Here is a 12,373-nt window from a genome sequence, read left to right as displayed (position 1 = left end):
AAATAATTTTTAGAGTGATTTTTCTACTAACATTATTCTTTCATTTTTTTTAAATTTTATTAAATATTTTCCAAATTAAGAATCCAATCAAATTTTATTGATGGATGAATTTTAAAAAACAACAACAGCTGCACGCTGCCAAATACACTCGAATCCATTCTATTGCGCACAGTTATGACCACAACTGATCACAACAACCACACGAGCTGTTGCGTTGTTGGCAGCGCTAGATGAAAAGAAAAGTGATATTTACACTCCCCTCAAATCCTGCTCCTAAATGGTTTGGGTTGGGTAAAAAAATGTCACCGCAACCATGGGCCAATGTGCTTGTGAGGCAACGATCCTCACTGTGAAGGTCACGATCATTAACGAAATAGAAGAGCAGCACAAAACAATCCGCGCTCGACGACGATCACGGTGGATGCGAAAAACAAGATTTATTCATTTATTCTGTCCCACGTGTACGGCAAAATTAGCCGTCTGCGGACCGACGATCGTAGATGATCTTTAGTTTTGTGTCTTTCCAAAATTATACAAAAAGCTCACGATGGTAGTTAAGTTTTGTCTTATTTTGGAAGGTTTCGTCTTCCGGCTGGCCCTTTATTCACACGCATGGGTATGGGTCACGCCACGTAGACCCGCACTGTACCTTAAAGGGTGGGAAATAAAATTTATAACACAAAAATACAGACACGGCCACAAACATTGAGACAATAGAGCGGTTAGCAGCACACGTACGGATATAGACACGCCACGAGGTTAATATATTTGTTTTTGTTCAGTTCGCTTCCGTCCACTTGTCCCGCACAACATCCCTTATGCTTGAGGGCTTTTTTCGCTACAAAAACACCCGAAAACTATGAATAAAACAAACACGCATCGACCGAATTCGACCAACGGAAACACTGTGTAAATTATTTACGCAAAAAAAACACCATGAAGGCACCACGGTATTACCCTACGAAACCATCCCGCGCCGTGCGTGTACGTGTAATTGGTAATTGCTTTGCACGACTATGCTTTCTTGGGTGGTTTCCTTCCCGAGCACGGGTACGAAACTCTCGACACCAACAACAAGTTGTTGCTCTCGACCAGCACCGAACGTAGCCGCCAAGCGTCACCAGACAAACAACCGCTCCGTTCGCCGTCCGTATGCACACTAGTTTTTCTGCTGACTGTGTTTCCACGCGGGAAGCTTTCGAGAACCAACCCGAAACGTGTGACGGATTGGGTGCGACCGAAAGTTTGGCGCAGCGCGCAAGCGGTTGCTTAAACGCGGTTGGCTGTTGGCTTTTGGCTTTTGGCGAAAGTATGTGGAAGGTATTTTAAAATAGTATTTGATGTGAACTTGTTATTGATGAACTATCAACTAGGATTTTATTTTCTCCAAGTTACTTTAATTCATTTGCTAATATAAATATATACTGGAATGGGTTTAACAGTAACCTTTTTTGTTCTAAAATTCACTATTCCAGCTCTTATATTAAACTCTCATTCTTAAAACATGACTTTACTATACAGTATTTTTAGTGCTTTATGCCTCTTGCTGCTGAAAACATTTTCACCTTCGTTTCAATCTATTCAGTCATCTAGACTCAAGACATCAACATTTGTGCACCTATATGTTCAACAAAATAAGTTGATCTCTGTATGATCTATAAATGACACAATAGAACGAGACAACGGTAGATGCTGAAGTATCGTCTAACAGCATGGTATATACTGTGACCTTTCTCAGCGGTGACATACTAAAATGACATCTGTCTACATTCAGTACACGTTTGCTATGGTTAAATAATCTTAATGCAACAGATTTATTTTCAGCTCTTTTTTTAACAAAAGACCGAAATGATACGTTTTATTAAAACATGTCTCAGAACTAAACAAAGCATCTAAATTTTCTTCAGCCATCTACAGTATAGATCACTAAAAATAAGATAATAAATAATTTAATCCTGTCAATCAATTGCCAACCCTTTAAAAACAAAAGCATCAATTAAAGGATGGACAAAAAATGCCTCCCAACTTAATGATTCACCCTATACACCCTCTCTTTTGTTTTCCTCTCTTTAATGAATGAACTTACGAGAGAGAAAGAGCGACAGTGTATGAGAGCGAGTGTGTGGGAGCAGTTGCACTTCGAATTTCGACTCGTGATCGGCTGACTGCGAACGTCTCCCGATGCCGCCGATGCAACCAGACCAGCCTGCCAGACAGCCAGACTGGAAGGATATGCCCCCGGAAAAAGAGTGACGGCGTGGCGAAGGTAATGTGGTGGTGGAGGGGGGGAAATTCCATCCCCTGTTTGTAAGGGCATCGTCGCTGTCATTCTAGCCCAATTGGAGATAGTTATGTTTCGACCGTGGTAGCCGCTTTCTTTCCCTTCCTAGCAGTTCAGCGTTCAGGTGTGTTCAGCGTTCTTCATCTCGGGGCTTATGTTCTCTTTCACGTCTATTCACCTCTTGCAGACAGGTAGCTTTCGTTTTCCTTTACATACTCCCTCCCGCTGGGCTCACTTTTTGCTCTGGTTTACCTTTTTTTTTTTGGTTTAATTTCTCTCTTTACGACCCTTTTTTCAGTTAGCCCCTTGACCGGTCTTGTGGAGTGGGAGAAATTCGTAAGGGGAGGGGAGAAACAAGTGGTCAGCAAACCCACCAGACAGAGCAGGTTTCGCGGTTGTTTTTTTTTTTTTGTTTTTGGTTTGTGTCTTCATGCGATCGTCCGACGGTATGAGCTCATTGCCCACCCTTGGGAGGAAATCTCGATTGACTCACACGTACCGCGAGGGGAGGCAATTTTTTATGAACATTCGTTTTGTGTGTGTGTTAGGGTTCTTTTTTATTTTGCGATCCAATTTCCTCACACCAGACGGGTGAAGGCTGCAGGCTATAAAGAGCTCACTGCGATGGAAAAAGGGGAAACCTTGTGGCTTCTCACATCATCATCATCATCATCGTCGTCATGATCATCACGCTATCTTTCGGGAGGCCTTCGCGTGTACGTAGGCCGCCTCCACTGCAGTCTGCACCGCGGGCGTCTATTTGATTGGCGCCCTCAAGCCCTTAGCCCTTTCGCCCGTGCAAACCCACCTGCGCTGATGGTGTACTGTACTGTAGCAAGCCGCCCTTCCTCCCACAAACACCCAGAGCAAACATACATTTGCAACGCCTACCGCCCACCGTTGCCGTTTGCCGCAATAGGCTGCAATGGGATGGCACAAAAGGGCCGTGGCGAAGGAGGAAGGTTCATTGGCACAGGTGGAAATAAAAATCAACAACAGCGAGGCAGCGATGTTTTGCACGGCAGAAACAAAAAGTAATCCACGAATTTGTACATTAGTGGGTCACAGGATGTCAGTAGATAAATGAAAACAGCATAACAAGAGTAGTGCCATCAGCTAACAATAAAAAAGAATAAAACAACTGCCTTCACAGTGTGCAGCGAAGCAGACAACACACACACTGACGAAGAGGGTGAACACACAAAATATTTAGTAGGGCGTAAGAAGAGAGAGAGAGAAAACAAAGGATACACAACTCGTCGGGTCCTACCCCAAAAAGGGTTCCTCACTTACCGCCTCACGGGTCTATCATACGCTTTTCCGAAACAACAAACTCGTTTTCCACGAACACACCTGCAGTGCCATTGGGCTCGGGTGAACTTTTCCGACCCAGTTTTCTTTTCCACCGGTTCTTACTGGCACGGTGGACGAGGTTCGCTGCAGTTAATAGTTTTGGGAGTTAGCAGAATGACTTTTAACCACAGCTTCACTTAACCCTACAAGTTTATGCTCGTACGGGAACATTAGAACTTTAACAATTTTAAAGAAAATATGGTGCCAGCTTCTTGCTTGCCTCGTTGTGCGTTTGTATAAGTTAGGGCGATTTAAATTAATTATTTCATTTTAATGTTTGAGCTTTTGCCAAATAAGAATCCTTTTTTTTATTGGCTTCAAATACACTCCCTTTTGTAACTGAATTTAAATTATCACAGCCAAGGCAAATAACCCCATGTAGGGTAGCAACAAAATACTCGAAAACCCCATTTCCAAATAACCTTGCTGGCCCTTTGCCGTGTAGAGGCTACAAGCAATAAAAATTAAATTTAAAAAAAATCCACCCAACCCCCCTTTCTACTTCCCCGGCAAGCGTCTAATAAAACATTCATTTGTCATTTCCAAACAAGCGAACGGTCGTGCATGTTTAAGGCCATCCACAAACTCATTACCAAGTGCTGGCGACACACGGCATGGGATAGCACACACACACGCGCGCGTCTTTAACCGGCCGGCTTCTTACTTTAAGCGCTTTTCCACGGAAAAATGCACTCTCCTGTGCGTTGTGCCGTCCAGGTCTAAACAGCTGCCAGCACACCTAAGAACGGCGGTACAGCGCAACACGAGCTATCATTAAAATAGTTCGCATCGTCGGTGCATCTTCCTCTTTGAATGCTGCATCCTTTGGCCCGAGCAGCTTTATTGCTTTATTTTGTTTGCTGCGCGTGTATTACAAGAGGTTCTGTGTAAGCGTTTGAATTGAATAAATAAAAAAAACACTCCATAGCAACAACAATAAGTGCCCGCAGAAGATGGAGCACGTGTAAAAGGCGTGGCGCAAGACGCAACTGGACCAACAACAGCGACAACTCCAGATCAACCTGTTTTGTGCGTTCTTTCCATTGCGTAGGGATTTTTGCGAACCGAAAAAGAGCGGGAATAACTATTGTTTGCAGGTTGCAGGGTTAGGGAGCACTTTCTGCCTGGTTCCTCAGTGCTGCCGTGTCACAAGTGTCATTCCGATTTCATTTGTTGGTTGGGGCGAGTTTTACGGGCGGCGCAGGAGTTCGTCCGGGTGGCATGTGGTAAGTTTTCAGTAAAAGGGCCAAGGCAGGAACCTGTATGCACGCAGACAGGTGCTTTAAATGTGTCCTGAAGTGCCCGTTTTGGTCTTTCGCTGTTGTCAATGGTCGCTTTCGTACGGTGTCTATGTCTTGCTGTTTTGTCAAACTGTCGAAACCTTCCCCTAAAGGCAACGAACAATTTAACGAACCATTTGATTGATTGTTTTTCCAAAGTGAGCGTATGAAAATGAAGTAACACGGTTGTTTTTTTTGTCCACCCGTTTACCGTATTTTCACACGTCATCGTTTGGAGCAGGCGATGTTCCGTGCACCGTACAATGCCAAAAGGAAAAGACGCTCAGAATATAGCAATGATGTTCTTTCCACCAGAAAAGGGTTCAGATATGAATATTTGTTAAATGGTTCGCTTCGGAGCCACGTGCACGTGACAATCTCGATGAGAAATGTTTCGTTTTAGATAGGGCAGGGCAAACAAATAAGCGCCTCACAAATGCTTTTCATTCTGGGAACGCGGCATAACTGACTGTTAAAGAAAATTTAAGAAAAATATTATGCTTCGCATTCTTATGCTAAACGGAACAACGATAAAAACCTTGGTAATGCACACGGTGCACGATAACGCATCTTGGGATGTGTAGCATCGGAACTCCTTTTCCGTGTAAATGTTTTATTCTTTTTCCTCTTCTTTTGTAGCTTCTACTCCGTCAGTCTTGAAAGTTAAATAGAAGCGAAAAAAAACAGAAAGAATCAGCTGATAGGGCATCCCCCATGGGCCACCGTATCCCGTCCGCCCATTTATCAGACGCCATAAATCTATGGTCGGGAAAGCGTCCACCCCGCCGCTCTCGAGTACACAGGAACACATCATTTCCGCGGCGACCAGTCGAACTGCTGGGCTGCTGGTGCTGCTCTTGGGCAAACTTTTCGACGCTACCAGAATGACTAAACAGATAGTGACGGGAGGGCCGTTTGCTGACGGGGATTTCAATGAAGCAGAAGGTGTTTGAAGTTTGTACGGGGTTGAACGAACTCGTGATTTACTGGAAAGCTTTTCCCGGTAATTTGCATCGCGAGGTTCACAAGAAACTGTCAACATATTCTGTTTGTTCTGTGTGCTGCTAAACTGACCGTCTAGTGAGTGTTAGATGTTTTGTTTTTAATTATTGACAAACTACATTGTTTGATTAATTTAAGATAAAGTCAATAAAATAATATAATTACTACAAGTAAGTAAGTATGAGTAATAGGAAATAAGTTTTTTTAGTAACAATGAGTGTTCAATATAAGAATGTACTAAAAAATTCTAAAAGTACAAACTACAGGCGTCCCCCGAGTTACGACCCCCTCGAGTTACGACGATTCGCAGATACGACGATTTTGATTTTGACAGTTAAAAGTTGTCATTGACAAGAAATTGATGTATTTTTTGAATTTCTGGGCTGATAACCGTTATACACACATTTCCAAAGATTCCACAACTACCCGATCTTGAATATATGTATACTGTACGGCTTCTAAAATATAATTATTACATTATCGAACATTATTTTGAATAAAATACACGATATCATAGAGTCCAACTCTTCAACTTCGGTTATAAACTTTATATTCATAAATATTCAACATACGTCTTTTTCGACTTACGCCTTGCTTTGGGACATTTTTTCGGTCCCAAATACAGTCGTATCTCGGGGGACACCTGTACTCGAAAATCGTTGCTATAACAGCCTTAAAGTATGCAATTTTTGTTACAATTCCACAATAACAAGGAGAGATTATTTTGCTCCATGAATTAGATTTACTTTAAGCAAAACGATTTATTTTATGCGAAGGTTGCGTTTAAATGGCAAAAATGTATGCAATTTGCACAACAAATCTTTCTTAATGATCAGTAAATGTATCCCTTTTTAAAAATATGCTGAAATGAGCTAGTCTTTAAGGCATTCTTTGCCAATATACATTATTTATATGCATCTGTACCAATAAAAAAAGCGACAGTATATTGCCTGTAATTTTTGCTCAATCTACTTCTGACATTATTCATTCTCTTTGCTGCTCGCTTCCCGCAACACGTGTACTTAATTATTCACCTTTATGCTCCACATACCGAACGCTCTCTTTCGACTACAATTTCCTCCAAACCACACTCAACCACAATGGAATGCGGTAGGTCCCAAAGCTCGGGCGGGACGCACCAAAACGAGAAATATGAAAAACCCCAACAGAAATAGATCACTTTAGCACGCATCATTTGTAATTACCATTCCATTTCGATTTCGTTTTTTGTTGTTTTCGCTCCCCCGATGCTTCGATCTGAAGCTAGGATCATGCCGAAACCTACCAACGTAGAGGGTGTGCTTTGAAAGCGATCCCAATGCCTGCCGTGACGGAGTGGAATGGAAACGACAGCACGTGCTACCAGACATTGGAAGAATAGTGAAGCAAAAGCTTTCACAGTTCTAATGGTTCAAAACCCCGTTCCAGAATAGACCACCGTACCGAAGGCAAGCTTTGTTCCTTACCATTCGGCAATTAGACGCTCCCCCAACTAAGGAAAGCACACGATTGTGTGGTTATAATTTTTACGATCATTTTCATCGATTATGCCAACCCCCATTCGATTGCATGCTTCTCCTTCTCATTTCATTTGTTTCTCCATTTGCTTTGATGCAATTTAAATTCTAACCGAAAGAAGAAAAAAGAGATCCAATATTTCCAGTTCGCTCCAACCAAACCGACGCATTTGAATCGTTCGACGCATGTCCTCTTCGCCTCGAAAACAAAACCAGTGCAGCAGAGCACTGTTTTCTTCATTTCGTATTCCCTTCCGGCCGCCGGACGGTGAGTGCATTCGGGTGTTGAAATATTAATATCGACTGAGCTGTTCCGTGCCTCCCCGGGAGCCCCACACGATCAGTTCGAAAACGGAATTGGGCAAGCAAAAAGAGGGACGGAAATTCAAACGCCAGTCAGCCCACTTTTTTGGGAGGTACTGGTAGCGTTGTCTACGCCAACGAAACGTTTCACGCGGATACCCCATGCCTTGTCCCCGCGCCGAAACTTAAGCAGGTGACGTAAGGAGAACGTACGCGTGAATAATAATCGTTCTTAACTACGCTTCGGAAGTGCGAGGGGGGAAAAATAACAAAAAGAAAGGAAGCACCCGTCAACCCATCTTTTTGCAACAACAGAACACTAAAAATCATGGCACATCGTTGTCCTAAAATGGAAGCACAACAAAAAAAACACACACAAACACCAAACGCTTACTAGCCAAAGTAGAAGAACTAAATGAACGCCGGCCGAAACGAAAAACGTGCCAGTGTTGCACAATTTATTTTCGGCTCCATCCACTGAATCAAGCGCCTGTTTCCAATTCGTTGTGTAGGTTAGTAATTTCGTGCCTACTTTTTGTATGCTTTTTAGTGTTGGGGAGACCACCAACGGTCGCTAGCAAATAATGCAATGCAGTGTTTGATTTTATTTTTAATCACAACCACCATAATCCTCTCTGAGCACCGCGCGATAACGGTCAATAATCCACCTGGGACCAGACTGGAGGGGCACGGTTTTGGCCACTATCAGACGTGGCGCTGTAATGCACCAAAACCACCCCGCTCACACACACACACACCCAAACAATGCCGTAAGACCTTGAGACCGTACCGTCCGGGCATGTGTAAACTGGGGGAGTGGTGGTGCAGTGCAGGATTCTTAAATGCAATTAGCGCATGAACATTCACCCCAGCCCGAGCGCCCTGCTCCACACACTGATTTGGCGTTAGGAATGTGTGCATGTATGTGTGTTTGTGTGGGTTAGTGCAGAAACCTTGAACGATTTGTTTCGACGGGGAAAACTCCACATGGCCATTTTCCCTCCAGCCAAACCTGTGCGCGGAATCGTTTGTTGTGTGTCCTTCCTTTTTCCGTTTTGGCCAAAATCTAGACCGGAAAGACGATGCGGTAAGCGAGATAAGGTGGAGGAAGTCGAACTTTCATAATCGAATTCTGCGTATCGGATTTCCGAGCTGGAAAACGGGTGTGTAAATAATACAAAAAAAGGAAACAACAAAACACAACATGCGAACTGGCCAGGGCCCAGTGTACGGGGGAAAACTCTACCTAACGTTCTACCTGTAGGCAACCGTCACACTTCAACAACAAAGTACACCAAAGCACTGGCGCAGTCCAATTGCATAAGCCGGGTGCCCGTGTTGTACAAAATTGCATCGGATCGTGTAGGTGGAGAAATAGTAGAGCGAATGAAGAGAGACACAGCACACCAAAAAAAACCCATCCGGACACATGGGAAATAGTTTTATTGATTTTGCACAGTGGTTGTTCTGTGACTGTTTTTTTCATCATTCCACCTGCTACGGGTAGGGAGAAAATTGGAAAATTGAGTAGTGATATACAGTTTTCCAGTAACAAAAACGAAGCGGCAAACAAAAGATCAACACACAAATGGAAAGCGTCATAAAATGCATTCTGCGTTGTATTCTGTTTCGCTTTTAGCACGGTGCAAAGTGAGATATCGATGCGTAATCCGACCTGCACCGCCATGATGTATGTGGCCGTGGTCGTCGTTAGTTTGCGAGACGGTTGTCGTGTGTGTGTGGTGTAATAGGAATTATTTTGTAATCAAATTAATTTGAACAATGACATCTAAAGCCTTCGACCGGTTCTGGGTATACCTTGCTTGGGGCGTTATTAAGTTTCGATGGAATTTACAGTACATCGTGCTGGAATGACTTGAAAGACGATACAATATTAGAGTGGAATGCTTTGTAGAGAGGATTCTACAAGACGATCAATTGAATTTAATACATAATTCAACCCGCATGTGTTCACTTCTTTGAAGCATTAGTTCGATAGCATGATATATGGACCATTTCAAATGAATTTCAACATCAATGATTTGAAATTAATTCTAGTGAAAAACAATGCAAACACAAAGCGTGAAATGCTGCAAAATAGTAGTTGCATTTGAAGGATATTTGCTGTAAACTAATCAGCCTACAACTCCAACATAAAAAGGCGGGGAGCGCTGTAAATCATTTCAACACATTTTGAGCATAATTAATGATTGAAATAGACCAGAATTAATGTTAAGTCAACATTTTTCATACCATCTGCTACTAACCCATTCCCTATAAATTATTGTAATGAAATACCAACTCGCTTCCTCGCTTTGTTTTACAATAGTAACGATTTTTCTTCCCCCCTCAACCAGTGACTGATTGTATAATTCTGCCAACTAATCAGCCTAGAGTAGGTAGGCCGGTGAAAATCCCATCCCGACACATGCAAACGCTGCCCCAGCACGGGAGGTTCCCCACAAATCCACGTGAAGCGCCAACGAATGCGCCCCGGGAATCATCAGCAAATCAAATCCGATTTGCATACTGTCAGTCTCTGGCAAGGCTCAAACGGATCGACTGCAGAATCGCTCATTTGGTTGGACCGTTCAACTTTTGTTTTTTTTTTCAGCTTCAATTCAGGTAAAGATGTAAATGTACGTGCAACGTGCATTGTGCATAAGTGCATTGTTGTGCATACACTGTACCATTAGCAGGATTTTCCTTTGCTACCTTCACCATTTGAATCTCGATTTTCGGCAAATCACAAGCGCAGAACTTTCGATTTTGTCGATCAGATCACACACACACACACACACGCCCCAAAAAGAAACGATCTAACCAACGCATATTCTGGTTGCACATTGTTCTACCATAAATGGACATTGCCGACTTGTCGCATCGTTGTGACCACCTCGGTGCTGCAACACTGTGCAGCTGTCCCAGCACTGGTCCACTCCTTACGTCTGATGCATTCGCGTGATGCTACCAGTGCATTCGGAACGATCAAGGGAACTGTCGAAGGTGTGCTGCTGCGATCCAGAAATGGAAATACCTTCAGCAGCGGCTTTTGCGACACAACGAATCGAAAAGAAAGAAGTTCTTGTTGGTCTTGCTGGTCAGAATCTAGAATAGCGAGTGTGTGTGAGTGTTGTTTTTTTTTTCTCGAACTGCATAATGATGACAAGTTGTTTCCATAAAGGTTCTTGCCAGGATTCTTTTTATACGTTTTTGACACTTCGCGTGGAAATGGAAGGGAAGGAAAAATAAAAACAAAAGAAGACACAAGCAATCATGTGAGGGAATTGAAATAAATTAATTGTGTTTCTTTGCTTTTTCTTTTGCATTGATTGAGGATTCAAAAAATATCAGTGAGAAACGGACCATATTTCTCGCCAAAGAACGTCTCACTGGTTGTGAACCGGTTTTGAAATATTTCGAATGCATGAAATATTTCACAAAGCTTCGTGGCGCAGCATAAAAGCGAGCTTTTCGTTTGAATTTAAGCGTTTCACCCTTACCGGCGGTGGTGGAGCTGTAAAGCATAAAATAATTTAAAAAAAGGAGTGTAAATTTACAATTAAATATCAAACTGAAATTGTATATAGTTTGTGGCTACGCTAATTCAGGAACAGAATTGAGTAAAGGGTTAATTCCAGCGTTAGTGCGGGTTAAGGATCAATTGCAGGATCGGATGGTATATCGGTTTATGATCGGAATTTGTTCCTAGACCGAAATTGGTTGTAGATCAGTCAGAACTGGCATGAGTTGTTGATCTGTTTCAGGTTTGTAATAGTTCGATGACCGATCCCGGATCAGATTCAGGTTCGGTCAAGGTATCTGATAAGTTGCAGAATTGGCATGAATTCAAGATCAGTTTCAGGAGTGGTATAGGTCGGGGATCATTTGAGATCGCCATATGGTAGGAATATGTTTCAGAATCTGAATGAGTTTAGACAGTCAGTTACAATCAGTTTGAATACCTGTATAGGTTCAGTATAAATCCCAGCACCGGTATAGGTTAGGAAACAGTTAAGTGAACCTGAATATGTCAGAATTAGTTTGTCTTGATATGTTCCATGAATATTGGATAAACTGGGAATAATGTTACGTAACCGGTCCACATCCTTTAACCGGATATACTTTATTTAGTAGCGTTATCCTCTATACTTTATTTAGTAGCGTTACTTAGTTTAAGAATAGCACAAAACAATAAATACGAATAACCATGTGTGTTTGTTGTTAATAAATGATATGATTAATAATAAATAAATAAATATGATGTAGTTATGTAAAAAAATTAAGTTCTCCGTTTGTATTTTTATGATAATATTAATTCATGCAAAACCCGTTTCAAAAGATATCCTGTTGATTTCTTTGATCAAATAACTTCGAAGAATGTCTACTACAAAAATATCATAAACAAACCTAGAGCTATGCCCTACATTTAATTAAAATAAATTATTTAAATACTATTAGATATAAACCAAAAGTAGCAGTTATTAGGATTTTCAGAATTCGCCTTTCCGGATTTCAACAAATTTTACAACACAAGCATAAAATCGTATATTGCGCATTTAAATCTGTATGCCAGCGCCACCCTTCCGTTAAGTTCGCTACGCACTGTACTCCTTACTTTTGACACGTTTCAGTCT

The 12,373-nt window shown here is 42.1% G+C and overlaps 1 protein-coding gene across 1 annotated transcript in view; it reads right to left on the bottom strand.

The window, feature by feature from the left end:
- The window catches only part of LOC121592071 (protein windpipe), a 46,072-nt gene extending 44,909 nt beyond the window's left edge, over positions 1-1,163 (bottom strand). Inside the window, exon 1 of the mRNA XM_041913338.1 lies at positions 958-1,163. The gene's annotated coding sequence lies outside the window, so the exon portion shown is untranslated. The remainder of the gene's footprint in view (positions 1-957) is intronic.
- Between the last annotated feature and the right edge of the window lie 11,210 nt (positions 1,164-12,373).

The sequence above is a fragment of the Anopheles merus genome, chromosome 2L (genome assembly GCF_017562075.2).
Source record: "Anopheles merus strain MAF chromosome 2L, AmerM5.1, whole genome shotgun sequence".
Lineage (NCBI taxonomy): Eukaryota > Metazoa > Arthropoda > Insecta > Diptera > Culicidae > Anopheles > Anopheles merus.
The sequence above is the reverse complement of the archived record's forward strand: the minus strand, read 5'-3'. Positions and strand labels throughout refer to the sequence as shown.